Source organism: Prionailurus bengalensis, chromosome A2, assembly GCF_016509475.1.
Source record: "Prionailurus bengalensis isolate Pbe53 chromosome A2, Fcat_Pben_1.1_paternal_pri, whole genome shotgun sequence".
NCBI classification, from domain to species: domain Eukaryota; kingdom Metazoa; phylum Chordata; class Mammalia; order Carnivora; family Felidae; genus Prionailurus; species Prionailurus bengalensis.
In genome coordinates, this window is record NC_057348.1 from 109,349,017 (window position 1) to 109,361,640 (window position 12,624).

The 12,624-nt window shown below is 36.6% G+C and overlaps 1 non-coding gene across 1 annotated transcript; it reads left to right on the forward strand.

Annotated features, from left to right (window-relative positions):
• Positions 1-1,468: 1,468 nt before the first annotated feature.
• Positions 1,469-1,572, forward strand: LOC122488817. Its single transcript, XR_006298740.1, has one exon. It is a non-coding gene; the product is annotated as a U6 spliceosomal RNA (small nuclear RNA).
• The last annotated feature ends 11,052 nt before the right edge of the window (positions 1,573-12,624 follow it).

Sequence of the window (12,624 nt, forward strand, 5' to 3'; positions counted from 1 at the left end):
ATAGGTCAAATGGAGACCTGTGTAGAATATTGGAAGACACAGCTTCTCCCTTTGAATTTAAGACTCCAGTTTGGATAAAAAGTTGAGTAAGAAAAACTCTTTTTAGTATGTCTCCTGGAAGTTTTCTGTGTACTCTTGTTTCCACTTGGGTAAAATGCTCAATGCTTAATACTTAATGATTAATACAGTGCTTCATGTAGAGCAGCTAAGAAAGGGCTCTCAATAACATGGTGAATCACCATGTTGTACACTTGAAATTAATATAACATTATATATAAACTATACTTCAATAAAAAAGGAGGGCTCTCAGTACACAATGTGTATTGTGGTAGGAAGAATTATGTCCCTCTCCCCTAGAAGATGCCGATTTCCTAATCCCTGGAACTTTTGATTCTGTTGCTTTACATGGTTTAAGGGATTTTACAGAGGTGTTTATTTTGAAGGATCCTGAAACAATGAGAGTAATCTGGGTTTCCCAGGTGGAACCAATCTAATCACTTGTGTCTTTCAAAGCAGAGAAATTTTCCTGGCTCCAGGCAGAGCAAGATGTGTCCACAGAAGGACAATCAGAGACATAGATGCAGGTTGAGGATCCCACCCGATGTCCCTGGCTTCCCTGGCTTTCCTGGCTTTGAAGATAAAAAGAGGTCAACAGCTGAGAAATGTGGACAGACTAGAGAAGCTGCAAATGGAACAGAGTATTGGTGAGTTGAAATTGGTTTAATAATTTCCTAATGTTAATGTGTACAGCTCATGAGCTACTTGTTTAGAATTCATATCGCCAGACCTAACCTCAGGCATTCTGATGCATTTTATCTAGTGTGGGATTATATCTAATGCCTGATTCATTATATCTAGTCAGAAAGTTAACTTCATTTTTACAACCATTCATCAAGATGAGCTCAAAAATCCATCGTAGCCTGATTTTATTAAAGGTAAATTGCCATAATAAGAAAGAATGAAATCATGACATTTGCAACAACGTGGATGGAACTGGAAGGTATTATGCTGAGTGAAATAAGTCAGTCGGAGAAAGACAGATACCATATGTTTTTGCTCATATGTGCATCTTGAGAAACTTAACAGAAGACCTTGAGGGAAGGGAAGGGGAAAAAAAATAGTTACAGAGAGGGAGGAAGACAAACTATAAGAGATTCTTAAATACAGAGAACAATCTGAGGGTTGATGGGGGATTGGGGGAGAGAGGAAAAGGGGTGATGGTCATAGAGGAGGCCACTTGTTGGGATGAACACTGGGTGTTGCATGCGAGCGATGAACCACGGGAATCTACCCCCAAAACCAAAAGCACACTTTACACATTGTATGTTAGCCAATTTGACAATAAATTATATTTAAAAAAAAAGTAAATTGCCATATTTACCTCATAATTTTGTCCTTTTTTTCCATATTTATATTACAGAATCAGACATACCCGCATAGGTACTTTTGACTGCATTTTAGTCAGCTTGTGCTTACTTCAGCAGGACATGTACTAAAATTAGAACAACACGGAGATTAGCATGGTCTCTGCGCAAGGGTGACATGCAAATATGTGACGTTAGTCATCTAGATGGCCTCTTTCTAGAAAATTCGGAAATTTTTAACCTCAGGTTTTGAAAACTTCACCAGGGGCACTTGACCAGAAGGATCAGGAATGTCCTCCTCTGGAACATTTACTACGCATGTTTATTTGTTTAATGTGTGTCTGCCAGGCTTGTCTGTAAATTCCATCAAGGCAGAAATCAGTAGCTCCACCAAAGGGCAACAGGCCCGACCCCATTAATCAAGAAGCACTTTGTTTTCAGGTACTACCATTTTGAGGTAATGATAGGAGAGGTGCAGGGCAGGGATAGACTGAAGACACACTCAGGAAATAAAATGAGCAGATCTAACAATCTGCTGAAGGATTGCAGAAAAATATTCTTGAGCTTCAAGCTTAAGTTGTTGGATGGGCATATCCCCAGTCAAGGAAGAAATGCATTTGGTGGGAGATCAGTTTGGGAGATCATATGCTTTGGGATGTCTGTGGGCGCTAATCATCCGTGAGTAAGTGCAGATACATGGGAATCTGCACTTCTCTGGCGGGGCAGATGGCCCCCAAAGACGCCTGTGCTCTCATTCTCAGAGATGTTGTTTTCCATGACAAAGAGACTTTGCACATGTGTTTGAAGTTAGGAATCTTAAAATGGTGAGTGTACCCTGCATTACCCAGGTGGGTCCAATCCAATCACAGACGTTCTTTAAAGCAGATCTTCCCCAGCTGCAGAGAATCCAGGAGGGCAGTGTGGAAAACCCTCAGCCTACTGTTGCTGGTTTTGATGCAGAAAGGCAGCCTTGAGCCACGAATGCAGCGTGCTAGCCTTCAAGACGCTAGAAAGGTAAGGAAATGCTTTGTCACAGAGTCTCTAGAAAGAACTCAGGTTTGCCAACACCTTGTTTGTAGCCCAGTGAACTCTGAAACTGATTTTGGACTTGTGACCTTTCAAACTGTAAGAGAGCAAACTTACGTTGTTCTAAGCTTACACCCATTTGTGTTAATTTTTAAACAACAACACTATAAAATGAATAAAGCCACTATCCTGTTTCCCCAAACAAAACAAGTTTATGAAACTTGATAACATAATTCTCTGGGGCCACATTCTCTAAAGCCAAGAAAAGGAGCAAATTCTCCCCCCTCAGTTCCCTTTCATTTTGAGAGATATTTGCTTAGTTGACCTCTGAACTGGGTTTTCACGGACAAATTCTTATGATGCTGCTGAGGAAGCTGGCAGGTGAGGCATGCTGTGACATCCAACAGACAACACAGGGCTGACTCTCTACCAATCACAGGGTCAAAGCCAGATTTTGAAAGAGAAAATTTCACACTCTGCCCCAGTTCTCATTCTCAGTATCTATCAGTTTGGATTTGCTCCATCACTAGTGAAACTCATGCTTTCCTGAGAAGCGGTGGCTGAGCTGTGTTTAGGGAGGGAAGCATGGGTATCTGAGCATGGCTACACTTAGAAGCAACAACGTAAATTGGACACCTGTCTTCCATAATCTCTGATCCTTCTTGTTGAATGTTACAGTGCAGTCTCAGGAGAATCCGTTGATCACCTGGCTGAGACAGTGGTGGTCAGTTTTCTCTGCTGTAAGATTACTCTTTTTTGGAACCTTTTTTTTTTTTTTTTTTTTTTTTAACATATTCTTGTCTTTGGAAGAAACCGATGATGTGCAACCTAAGCATGAGGAGCGGAGGGTTAGGTTCTGCCTCCTTGAATATGGAAAATATGCATAAGTTATTTGGAATTCTGTGCATATTTGTCTAGTCTCCACTTTTTTGAGTAAAGTCTTTATAGCGGTATGGACTTGTGACTCCTATATTCTGATTTATAATGCACTACGACTTTATTTTGTTGATAACTTCTTCTGCCTTCAGTCACTGGGAGTTCTTTAAGTTTGTTGCTGTGTCCTGTTGACCTACTCATATTACTATGGGTTTTTTTTTTGTTTGTTTGTTTGTTTGTTTGTTTTGTTTGTCTTTGAGTGCCACCTTACTTTCTGGCAATACAAGATCTCAAGATTCATCATGTATTTTTCCTGCCCCAGTCCTGGAATCAGCTTTTTTTTTTTTTTTTATATCCCCTAGGAATCCGTGGTTATTTTTATTGGTGAATGGTACTATAAACCAAGATCTGAGTATTAAGTGAGCTCATTGCTACCAGGGAGTTACTGTGTTTAGGTCCCCTTAGGTGGCAGAGTAAGGAAATATATATATATATATACATATATATATATGCATATATGTATATATATGTATATGTATGTATATATATATATATATATATGCATACTCTAGCCTGTGTATATAGGCATACCTATAAATATCTTTATATGTGACAGTATTCACTGATACTAAGCCGAAAGTGAGTTCATGTGGAGGTCTCCAACTCTAATCCATTACCACATAGATTATTCTAGTCTCTCCCCCTTGCTTTTCTGTAGCCACCTACTCCAACTGTGAGAAAACTTGCTCCCACCATCCGTTTTCATTTAATTAATTGTTTGATCCCGGGAGAGATGTGTTTCAAGTGTTGACACATATCCCCAGGAGATGCAACTTTGTTAACTAGAATACAGTTTTTTTTTTAATTTTTTTTAACGTTTATTTATTTTTGAGACAGAGAGAGACAGAGCATGAACAGGGGAGGGTCAGAGAGAGAGGGAGACACAGAATCTGAAGCAGGCTCCAGGCTCTGAGCTGTCAGCACAGAGCCGGACGCGGGGCTCGAACTCATGGACTGTGAGATCATGACCTGAGCCGAAGTCGGACGCTTAACCGACTGAGCCACCCAGGCGCCCCTAGAATACAGTTCTTATGTGTAGTTCCAATTAACTTTAGAGATCTTATTTCGTACATTACTTAGGTTAGCAACTTTTCCTCCACCCTCTTTAATGACATTGTTTCAGGTATTTGTAACTCTGTTAGATTCTTTGTCCCATTCTGTGTTTGGTCTTGAGATCCCGTAACTTCTTAAAGGATATATTTTTAAGTGCATATATAAAGGTTCATTTTTGTGCTGTAAGGTTCAGCAGGTTTTAGTAAGTGCACAGTACCATATATCCACCCTTGGATTTTTCTATAGAATAGTTTTATGATACTAAAAGCTTCTGTGCTCCACCAATTTAACATCTCTCTAACCTCTAGCCACCTGTTCATTCGTTATCTTCACAGTTTTACCTTTTCTGGAATGTCTTATAAATGGCATCATACAGTTTGTAGCTTTTGCAAACTGCTTTTTTTCATTTATTACAATGCATTTCAGATTCATGTGTCTGCACGATTTGATAGCTCATGACTTTTTTTTATCACTAAATAGTATTATTTGAATGGATACACAACTTTTTTTTTTCCTCCATTCATCTGTTGAGGGGTATTTTTGCCACTTCCTTTTTTTTTACATTTATGAATAAAGTGACTGGCTATAATGATTCACATGCAAGTGTTTGTGTGGACTTGAGTTTTCAATTAAAGAAGGTAAATGTTCAAGTCCTTGCCCATTTTTTATCAGATTATTTTTCTTTTGAGTTATAGGAGTGCCTTATATATTTTGGAAATTCACTCCTTATCATATTGATGCTTTTCAAATATTTTTTCCCATTCTGTAGGTGGCCTTTTCATGCCAGTGATTATTTCCTTTCCTGCAAGAACTATTTTAGTTGGTACTCACACATGTCTATTTTTGCTTCTGTTGTCTGCCCTTTTACTGTTCTATTTACCAAAAAACCCATTGCTGAGACTAATGTCAAGAAGCTTTTCTCTTATGTTCTAAGAGTTCTGCAGTTTCAGGTCTTATGTTGAAATCTTTAATCCATTTGAGTTGACTTTTGCATATGTGTAAGGTAGGACATAATTTCATTTCTTTTCTTCCTTTCTTTCTTCCTCTCTCCATCCCTCCCTTCCCTTGTTTTTTTTGTACATATGGATAGCCCATTTTCCCAGCACCATTTGTTGAAGAGACTGTTCGTTCCCCATTCTGTGTCCTTGGCATCCTTGTCTAGGATGAGTTGACTGTATGGGGTAGGGTTATTTGTGGGCTCTGATTTTATTTCTTTGTCTATATGTCTGTATTTATGCCAGTACCATGCTATTTGAATGAATGTAGCTGTAGTGTATACACGTTGTACTGTATGTTTTAAAATTAAGAAGTATGATGCCTCCAGCTTTGTTATTTAAGACGAGTTTCACCATTGGTGGGCTTCTATAGTTCCATACCAATTTGAAAATTGTTTTTTTTTTCTATTTCTATAAAAAATTTTGATGGGTATAGTATCAAATCTGTACATCACTTTAAATAGTATGAACATTTTAACAATATTAAGTCTTCAAATTTATAAACGCAGGATGTCTTTCCATGTATTTGTGTGTCTTCTTATTTCTGTCATCAATGTTTTCTAGATTTTAACATACAAATCTTACACCTTCTTGGTTAAATTTAATCCTAAGCATTGTATTTTTTCTGATGCTGTTGTCAATAGAATTGTTTCTTTTATTTTCTTTTCAGATATTTTGTTGTTAGTGTATAGAAATGCACCTGGTTTTTATATGTATATTTATATTTCCTGCAACTTCACTGAATTTGTTGATTAGCTCTAACGGTTTTGGTGGAGTCTTATGGTATTCTACTTACAGGATCATGTTACCTGCCAACAGGTAATTTTATCTGACTTTTTTTCTGATTCGGTTACCTTTTATTTCTTTCCTGATGGCTCTGGCTAGGACTTCCAGTACTCTGTTGGATAGAAGTGGTGAGTGGACACTTTGACTCGTTCCTGATTTTAGAGGAAAAAAATTCAACATTACACCATTGAGTATGATGTTAGCTATGGGCTTGTTATATGTGGCCTATTTTATGTTGAGTAATGTTCTTTCCATTCCTTGATGCTTGAGGTTTTTTGTTTTTTGTTTTTTTATCATGAAACACTGTTGAATTTGTGAAATGTTTTTCTACATCTGTTGTTGATATGATCATGTTATTTTTATCCTTCATTATGTTAGTGTGATATGTCACACTGATTTGCACAGGTTGAAATATCCTTGCATCCCAAGGATAAATATCACTTGCTCATGGTGTATGATCCTTTTAATGTGCTCTTGAATTTGGTTTGCTAGTATTTGGTGAGGATTTTTACACAATCATAAAATGATTTGGGGAGTTTTTCTCAATGTTTTGCAAAGTGTTTGACAAAGATTCATATTCATCAACAGAATGAACAGGCAATATGTGAAATGGGAGAAAATATTTACAAACCATACATCTCATAAAGTGTTGGTTTCCAAGATAAGTAAGGGACTCTTTTTTTTTTTTCATTAAGGATATTTTATTTAGGGAATAACATATGTAAATAAAGTTTTAATATCATAATAAAGTTCAGAGGCATGAATTACAGGCTAATCCTGTAGGAAACCGCCCTGTGTCTACATTAGATTTATTTTTATTTTTTATTTCTGTAATATGAAATTTATTGTCAAATTGGTTTCCATACAACACCCAGTGGTCATCCCAACAGGTGCTGTCCTCAATGCCCATCACCTACACTCTCCTTCCTCCCACCCCCCATCAACCCTCAGTTTATTCTCCGTTTTTAAGAGTCTCTTATGGTTTGGCTCTCTCCCTCTCTAACTTCTTTTTAGTACAAAAAAAATCTGATTTAAAAAAATGGGCAAGAAACTTAAATAGTCATTTACATAATGTATTTGAAAACTTATGTACACATAGATACCTGTATGTGAATTATTATAGCAGCTTTATTCATAATTGACCCAAACAGGAAACAACAAAGATGTTCTCCAGTAGGTGAATGGCCAACTAAAGGTGTCAAACATCATTAATTATTGGGAAGTTCAAATCAAAATTACAATGCAGTATCACTTCACATCTGTTAGAGTTATTATCTAAAAAACAAATGATAACAAAGGTTGAGCTTGTAGAGGAATTGGAATCCTTGTGTACTGTCGTTGGACACACAAAATGCTACAGCGGCTATGGAAAGAGCATTGAGATTCCTCAAAACATTAAAAATAGAAATACTATATCATTCAGTAATCTCACTTCTGAGTGTTGGCCCAACTGAATCAAAATAAGAATCTTGAAGAGATATCTTCACTCCTATGCTCATTTCACTACTAACAACAGTAGCTATGACATGGAAACAACCTGTATCCATGGACAGATGGATGGTAAAGATAGTATGATATTTAAATATAATGTAGTATTCTTCAGCCTTCAAAAATAAGGAAATCCTGCCACCTGTGAAGCATGGATGAACCTGGAGGACATTGTGCTAAGCGAAGTAAGCCAGTCACAGAAGGACAAATACTGTGTGATTCACCTGCAGGTACCCAGAGTAGTCAGAATCATGGGAGCTTAATCAGTAGTGTTTGCCAGGGCCTCGGCATGGGGCAAACATTATTCGCTTGTTATAAAGTTTGAGTTATACTAGGTGAATATGTTCTAGGTGTCTGCTGTACAACATAGTGCCTATAGTTAATAATAAGGTATATGCACTTCATGGTTTAAGAAGGTAAATATCTATTAAATATTACAACACACATGAAAACCCCAAAGGAACACAAGGAAATCCTGGAAGGTGTCCAATATATCTCTTATCTTGATGGTGGTGGTGGTATCATGGATGTTTGCATATGTCCAAACTCATCAAATTATATATAATATGTGCAGTTTTTAAAATCAGTTATGCCTCAATAAGGCTGTATAAAAAAGAAAAATAAGAGTAGTTCATGGGTACAACTTATAGGAAAAAGTAAGTTAGGTAAATACCTAAAGAGCATGATTCTACAATTCTAATACATTTCTTCTTTATTGTCTGCAATTTCTGGTTCTCCTCAGCGTGGGTCCATTTATTTATTCTCTCACCTTTATTTATTTCTTTCCACATTAAAAAGACACTCAAAACTTTCACTCAACATGAAAAACAGGTATTCTTATTCCAATTCATTAGAAAAGAAGGCTAATTATAAACTTTATTAAAAAGAATATAGGTTTTCAAACTGTATTAAGGAACATGTTATCAACAGAGTGTCTAAGGATTTATCAACATGTCTTTTTTTTTTCTTTTCATCACTCTGGTTTCCTTACCCACCCTCCTTTCATGTATCTATTTTATAGCAAGATTCATAGCATCATATACATCAGAAAGGAAGTAGAAATCTGTACTAGAGTATACCTACCAATATTTAAGTTGATCAGAAAATAGTAGGAATGCAAACATCCCTAAATGGCATCTGATGATGAGGTGATGGGAATTAAAAAAAAGAAAGAAAGAAAGAAAAATAAATTGCTAAGCAAAATTTACACTCAAGATCTATACACCGGAGATGGAGAATACTTGATACACCTTTAGTACTTAATTTCTGCAGAAGAGAGATGATTTCCCTTAAGACCAAGGACTAAAAGAACATGAAATGTTTCACATGTGAGGTGAACAAATACTGAGTATAAACTGTAAGAAGACAATTTTTTTTTATCTGGAGGATTTTACAATTCTTAATACAAGGTAAGCTATCACTAACATAAATATAAAGAGTTTGAGGAATTCAGAAGGAGAAGGAATGTATCTAATTAGGAAAACCTCATTAGGCTTTAAGGAGGAGGGAGCACTTGACAGATAAGAATTTGACAAATGGGAACAGAATGGGCAAACCTAGAGGTGGAAAAAGATCATGAATATTTAAGAAACATGAAATAATCCTGCATAGCTTTTGGGTAGGCTAACAGTGAACAATAAGTTAGAAATTGAACAAGGCTTATATTTTTGGAAATCCCTAAAAGTCCTACAAAATTGTATTTAATTCACTGGACAATAAGATGCCATTGAAGATGTTCAGGACCATTACTTTGCAAAAATAATTAAGGCAAATTAGATGAAATAACAAAAATGAGAATGAAGAGGTCATTGGTGTTTTCCCTCTAAGTCTGGATTTCAGACACGAGTGTGCATGACAATAGTGTGGAGAGTAAACTAAAAAGCCAGTGACTGGTCCCAGCCCCTGAGACAATGATCCAGGTACCTTAACAAGCAGTTAAGGCAGTTCTGTGCATATTAAAGCCTGAGTGTCTAAGTGACAGATGAGAACCTGACCTTGAATATGGCAGAAGAAATGGTTCCTAGGGTACAGATCAGACAGATGTGGCACCCTAGCTGCACAATCTGAATTTTTATAGATGAGTCATTTTCAAATCTGAGGCTCACTTAACCAAAGCATCAAAAACAATGGATGTTTAAGCTCTGCATCACTAATTCTCAGAACTGCATTCTGAAGGTGACCGTAAAACTGAGCACTGCCTTAACACACACGGTTTGTGGTTGGATCTAGCAAGTTGAGACTTATCAGACTAATAGAATAGTGTCATCATTACTTCTCCAATTTCTTCAAAGCATGGTTGGGGTGCTGAGAGAGATTATGGAAAACAGGGAGATGAGATTGAGTTCTTCCAGGTCAGAGATACTAACTCCTTCATCTGTCAAAGCAGGGTCAATGTTAGTGGAATGAAGTAAGAAATGAACGAATGAAGTGAAATGAATGAAGAGGAACCTGGCCTATTTTTAACGAAGGTTTACAGGACAGTAGTTCAAATAGTTGCAGGAAAAATACTATCATTATTGGCCCAGTGACAAAGATTTTTAAAGATGATAAAACATTGTTTCAATAAGTCTCTGTGGCTTTCTACCACACCTAGGAACACACGTAAGCTGAAAGCTGAAATCTATTAGTCTTTCTTGTGGGGCCTTTACGTCCTATTCCCAGAAATCCTTCTGCTGGAATTCTGTACACAGTAACAGTTGCTGGTAGAAAGGTATCTCAGATGAGGACATTCCTGATAGAATATCTGTTTGAGCGTCTCTCGGGCAATATGAATTTCTGGTACCAGATTCTCCTCCTTATCCTTAGAAAATTCAGCAAAGAATCACATAAAGCACAGAAGAGAGCCCCAAAGAAAAATTGGTCTTACACAGCAGACTTGACTTGCTCTAAAGAAATGCAGTTGTGAATAAACTGTTTGAATAGCATTTATAAATACTTAATAGAAAAAGGTCTCAAGTGATGATAATAGTATGTCTGCTTGAACAAGGTGTTAAATTCTGGAAAGCAACTATTTTCTAGGCCATCTATTGGAGCATAATTATTTAAAATTAACATTAAAAATAAAACCAAAATTATTATAATTAATCATGGAATATTTTCAGAGCAGTGAGAGCAGTGGGAATTCCTTCAGTTTAGTAGCTACTGAAGTCATCCCTTCTGCAGAAAGGACAAAAGGCCAGTAATAAAGAACATGACTTTAAATTGATATCCATATGTTATTTATTATAATAGGTTATAGTGTTATTTATAATATGTTTGGTTCTTGAGCTCTGACTCTTGAGCTTTGTCACTTGGAAGAAAAATATATTCCCTACAAGTTTGACTAAGTGATGTTTCAGCTTCTAAAATATTATGTATGGTACAGTGTTTTTTATTTTTTTTGCTTATTTTTTTTAATGTTTTATTTATTTTTGAGAGAGAGACAGAGCCTGAGCTGGGGAGGGGCCAAGAGAGGGAGACACAGAATCTGAAGCAGGCTCCAGGCTCTGAGCTGTCAGCACAGAGCCCAATGTGGGGCTTGAACTCAGAAGTTGTGAGATCATAAACTGAGCTGAAGTCGGACGCTCGACCTACTGAGCCACCAAGTGCCTCTGTATAGTACATTGTTTTAAGTTGAAAAGTTCAGATAGGAATCCAGAAGTTTTTTGATTTATTGGCAAAGTTGTATGATTACTTTTTTTTTTCGCTGCAGATTATTAACATTACTCTTAGATGACTTGAAATCGATCTTATTTCTTTCATTTGGCTTTTTCTAGGATTATAAGAGTGACAATACTCTGCTCCAGAAGAGATTTGCTTTCTCTCATAGAACAGAGGTTCTTCTAGCCACACTGTATCTTAACATACATTTCATCCCACATAGTAAGCTGCTATTTAATGGAAACAATGAGCCCATTGATGCAGACAAAGTAGCTATTGTCTGAGGGCCCGTGAGTCATTCTCAAGTCATAGAAAGTATAGTTATTAACTTCAGTCATAATCATAGGCATTTAGAAATCTTAGTAACTAACTCCAGTATATAGAAATCTGTAACTGATCCTAAACTTAGACCTAAATTTCACATTGACTGGCATGGTCAAATTTACCTTGTAGAATAAGGAAATAGCAGACTAGGAACCATGTACTTGATGGTCTTCTTTATGAAATTAGCATCATATACAATTTTTATAACATTCAGTAGTCATTATTAATTCCATTAAAGATTAATTTTAGATGCAAAAGTATTTCAAATCAAACTGTTGTTTCCTTTCAGGTATCATATTGATACTATATTCTTAGATTATATCTTTAATTATAATTTGCAAGAGTCTGTCTAAAAATGAACAAATACAGGGGCGCCTGGGTGGCGCAGTCGGTTAAGCGTCCGACTTCAGCCAGGTCACGATCTCGCGGTCGGTGAGTTCGAGCCCCGCGTCAGGCTCTGGGCTGATGGCTCGGAGCCTGGAGCCTGTTTCCGATTCTGTGTCTCCCTCTCTCTCTGCCCCTCCCCCGTTCATGCTCTGTCTCTCTCTGTCCCAAAAATAAATAAACGTTGAAAAAAAAATTTAAAAATGAACAAGTACAAATGATTTTTTCATGACATAACTTTTACCCTATGTTTATCATCCAAGTATACATTAAACCATTGTGTGTGTGCAATAAATATTTAACAATAAGAATAGACTCTAAATATATTTCTTTATTGGATTAGTTTAGAAATGTTCTCAGGATTTACTGAAATTTTGAAGACCGGAATAATGAATATAAACATAAATTTGACTAGTGCCTAATTGTAGGCCCGAATCCTGTAACTAAACCTCAGAAGACAGCACCCCCCGACCAGGAAAAAACATGCTGGTCTGATGGGAGGAATAACATTTAAATGAGAAGTTTAAAACCCTTTTTAAACATTGAATTTACTTGAGTAGCAACTTACTTTTCACATTTAAATGTTAGTTTTGCCAGAAATTTTCTAACTTCAGTTGAGTATTTCAAGC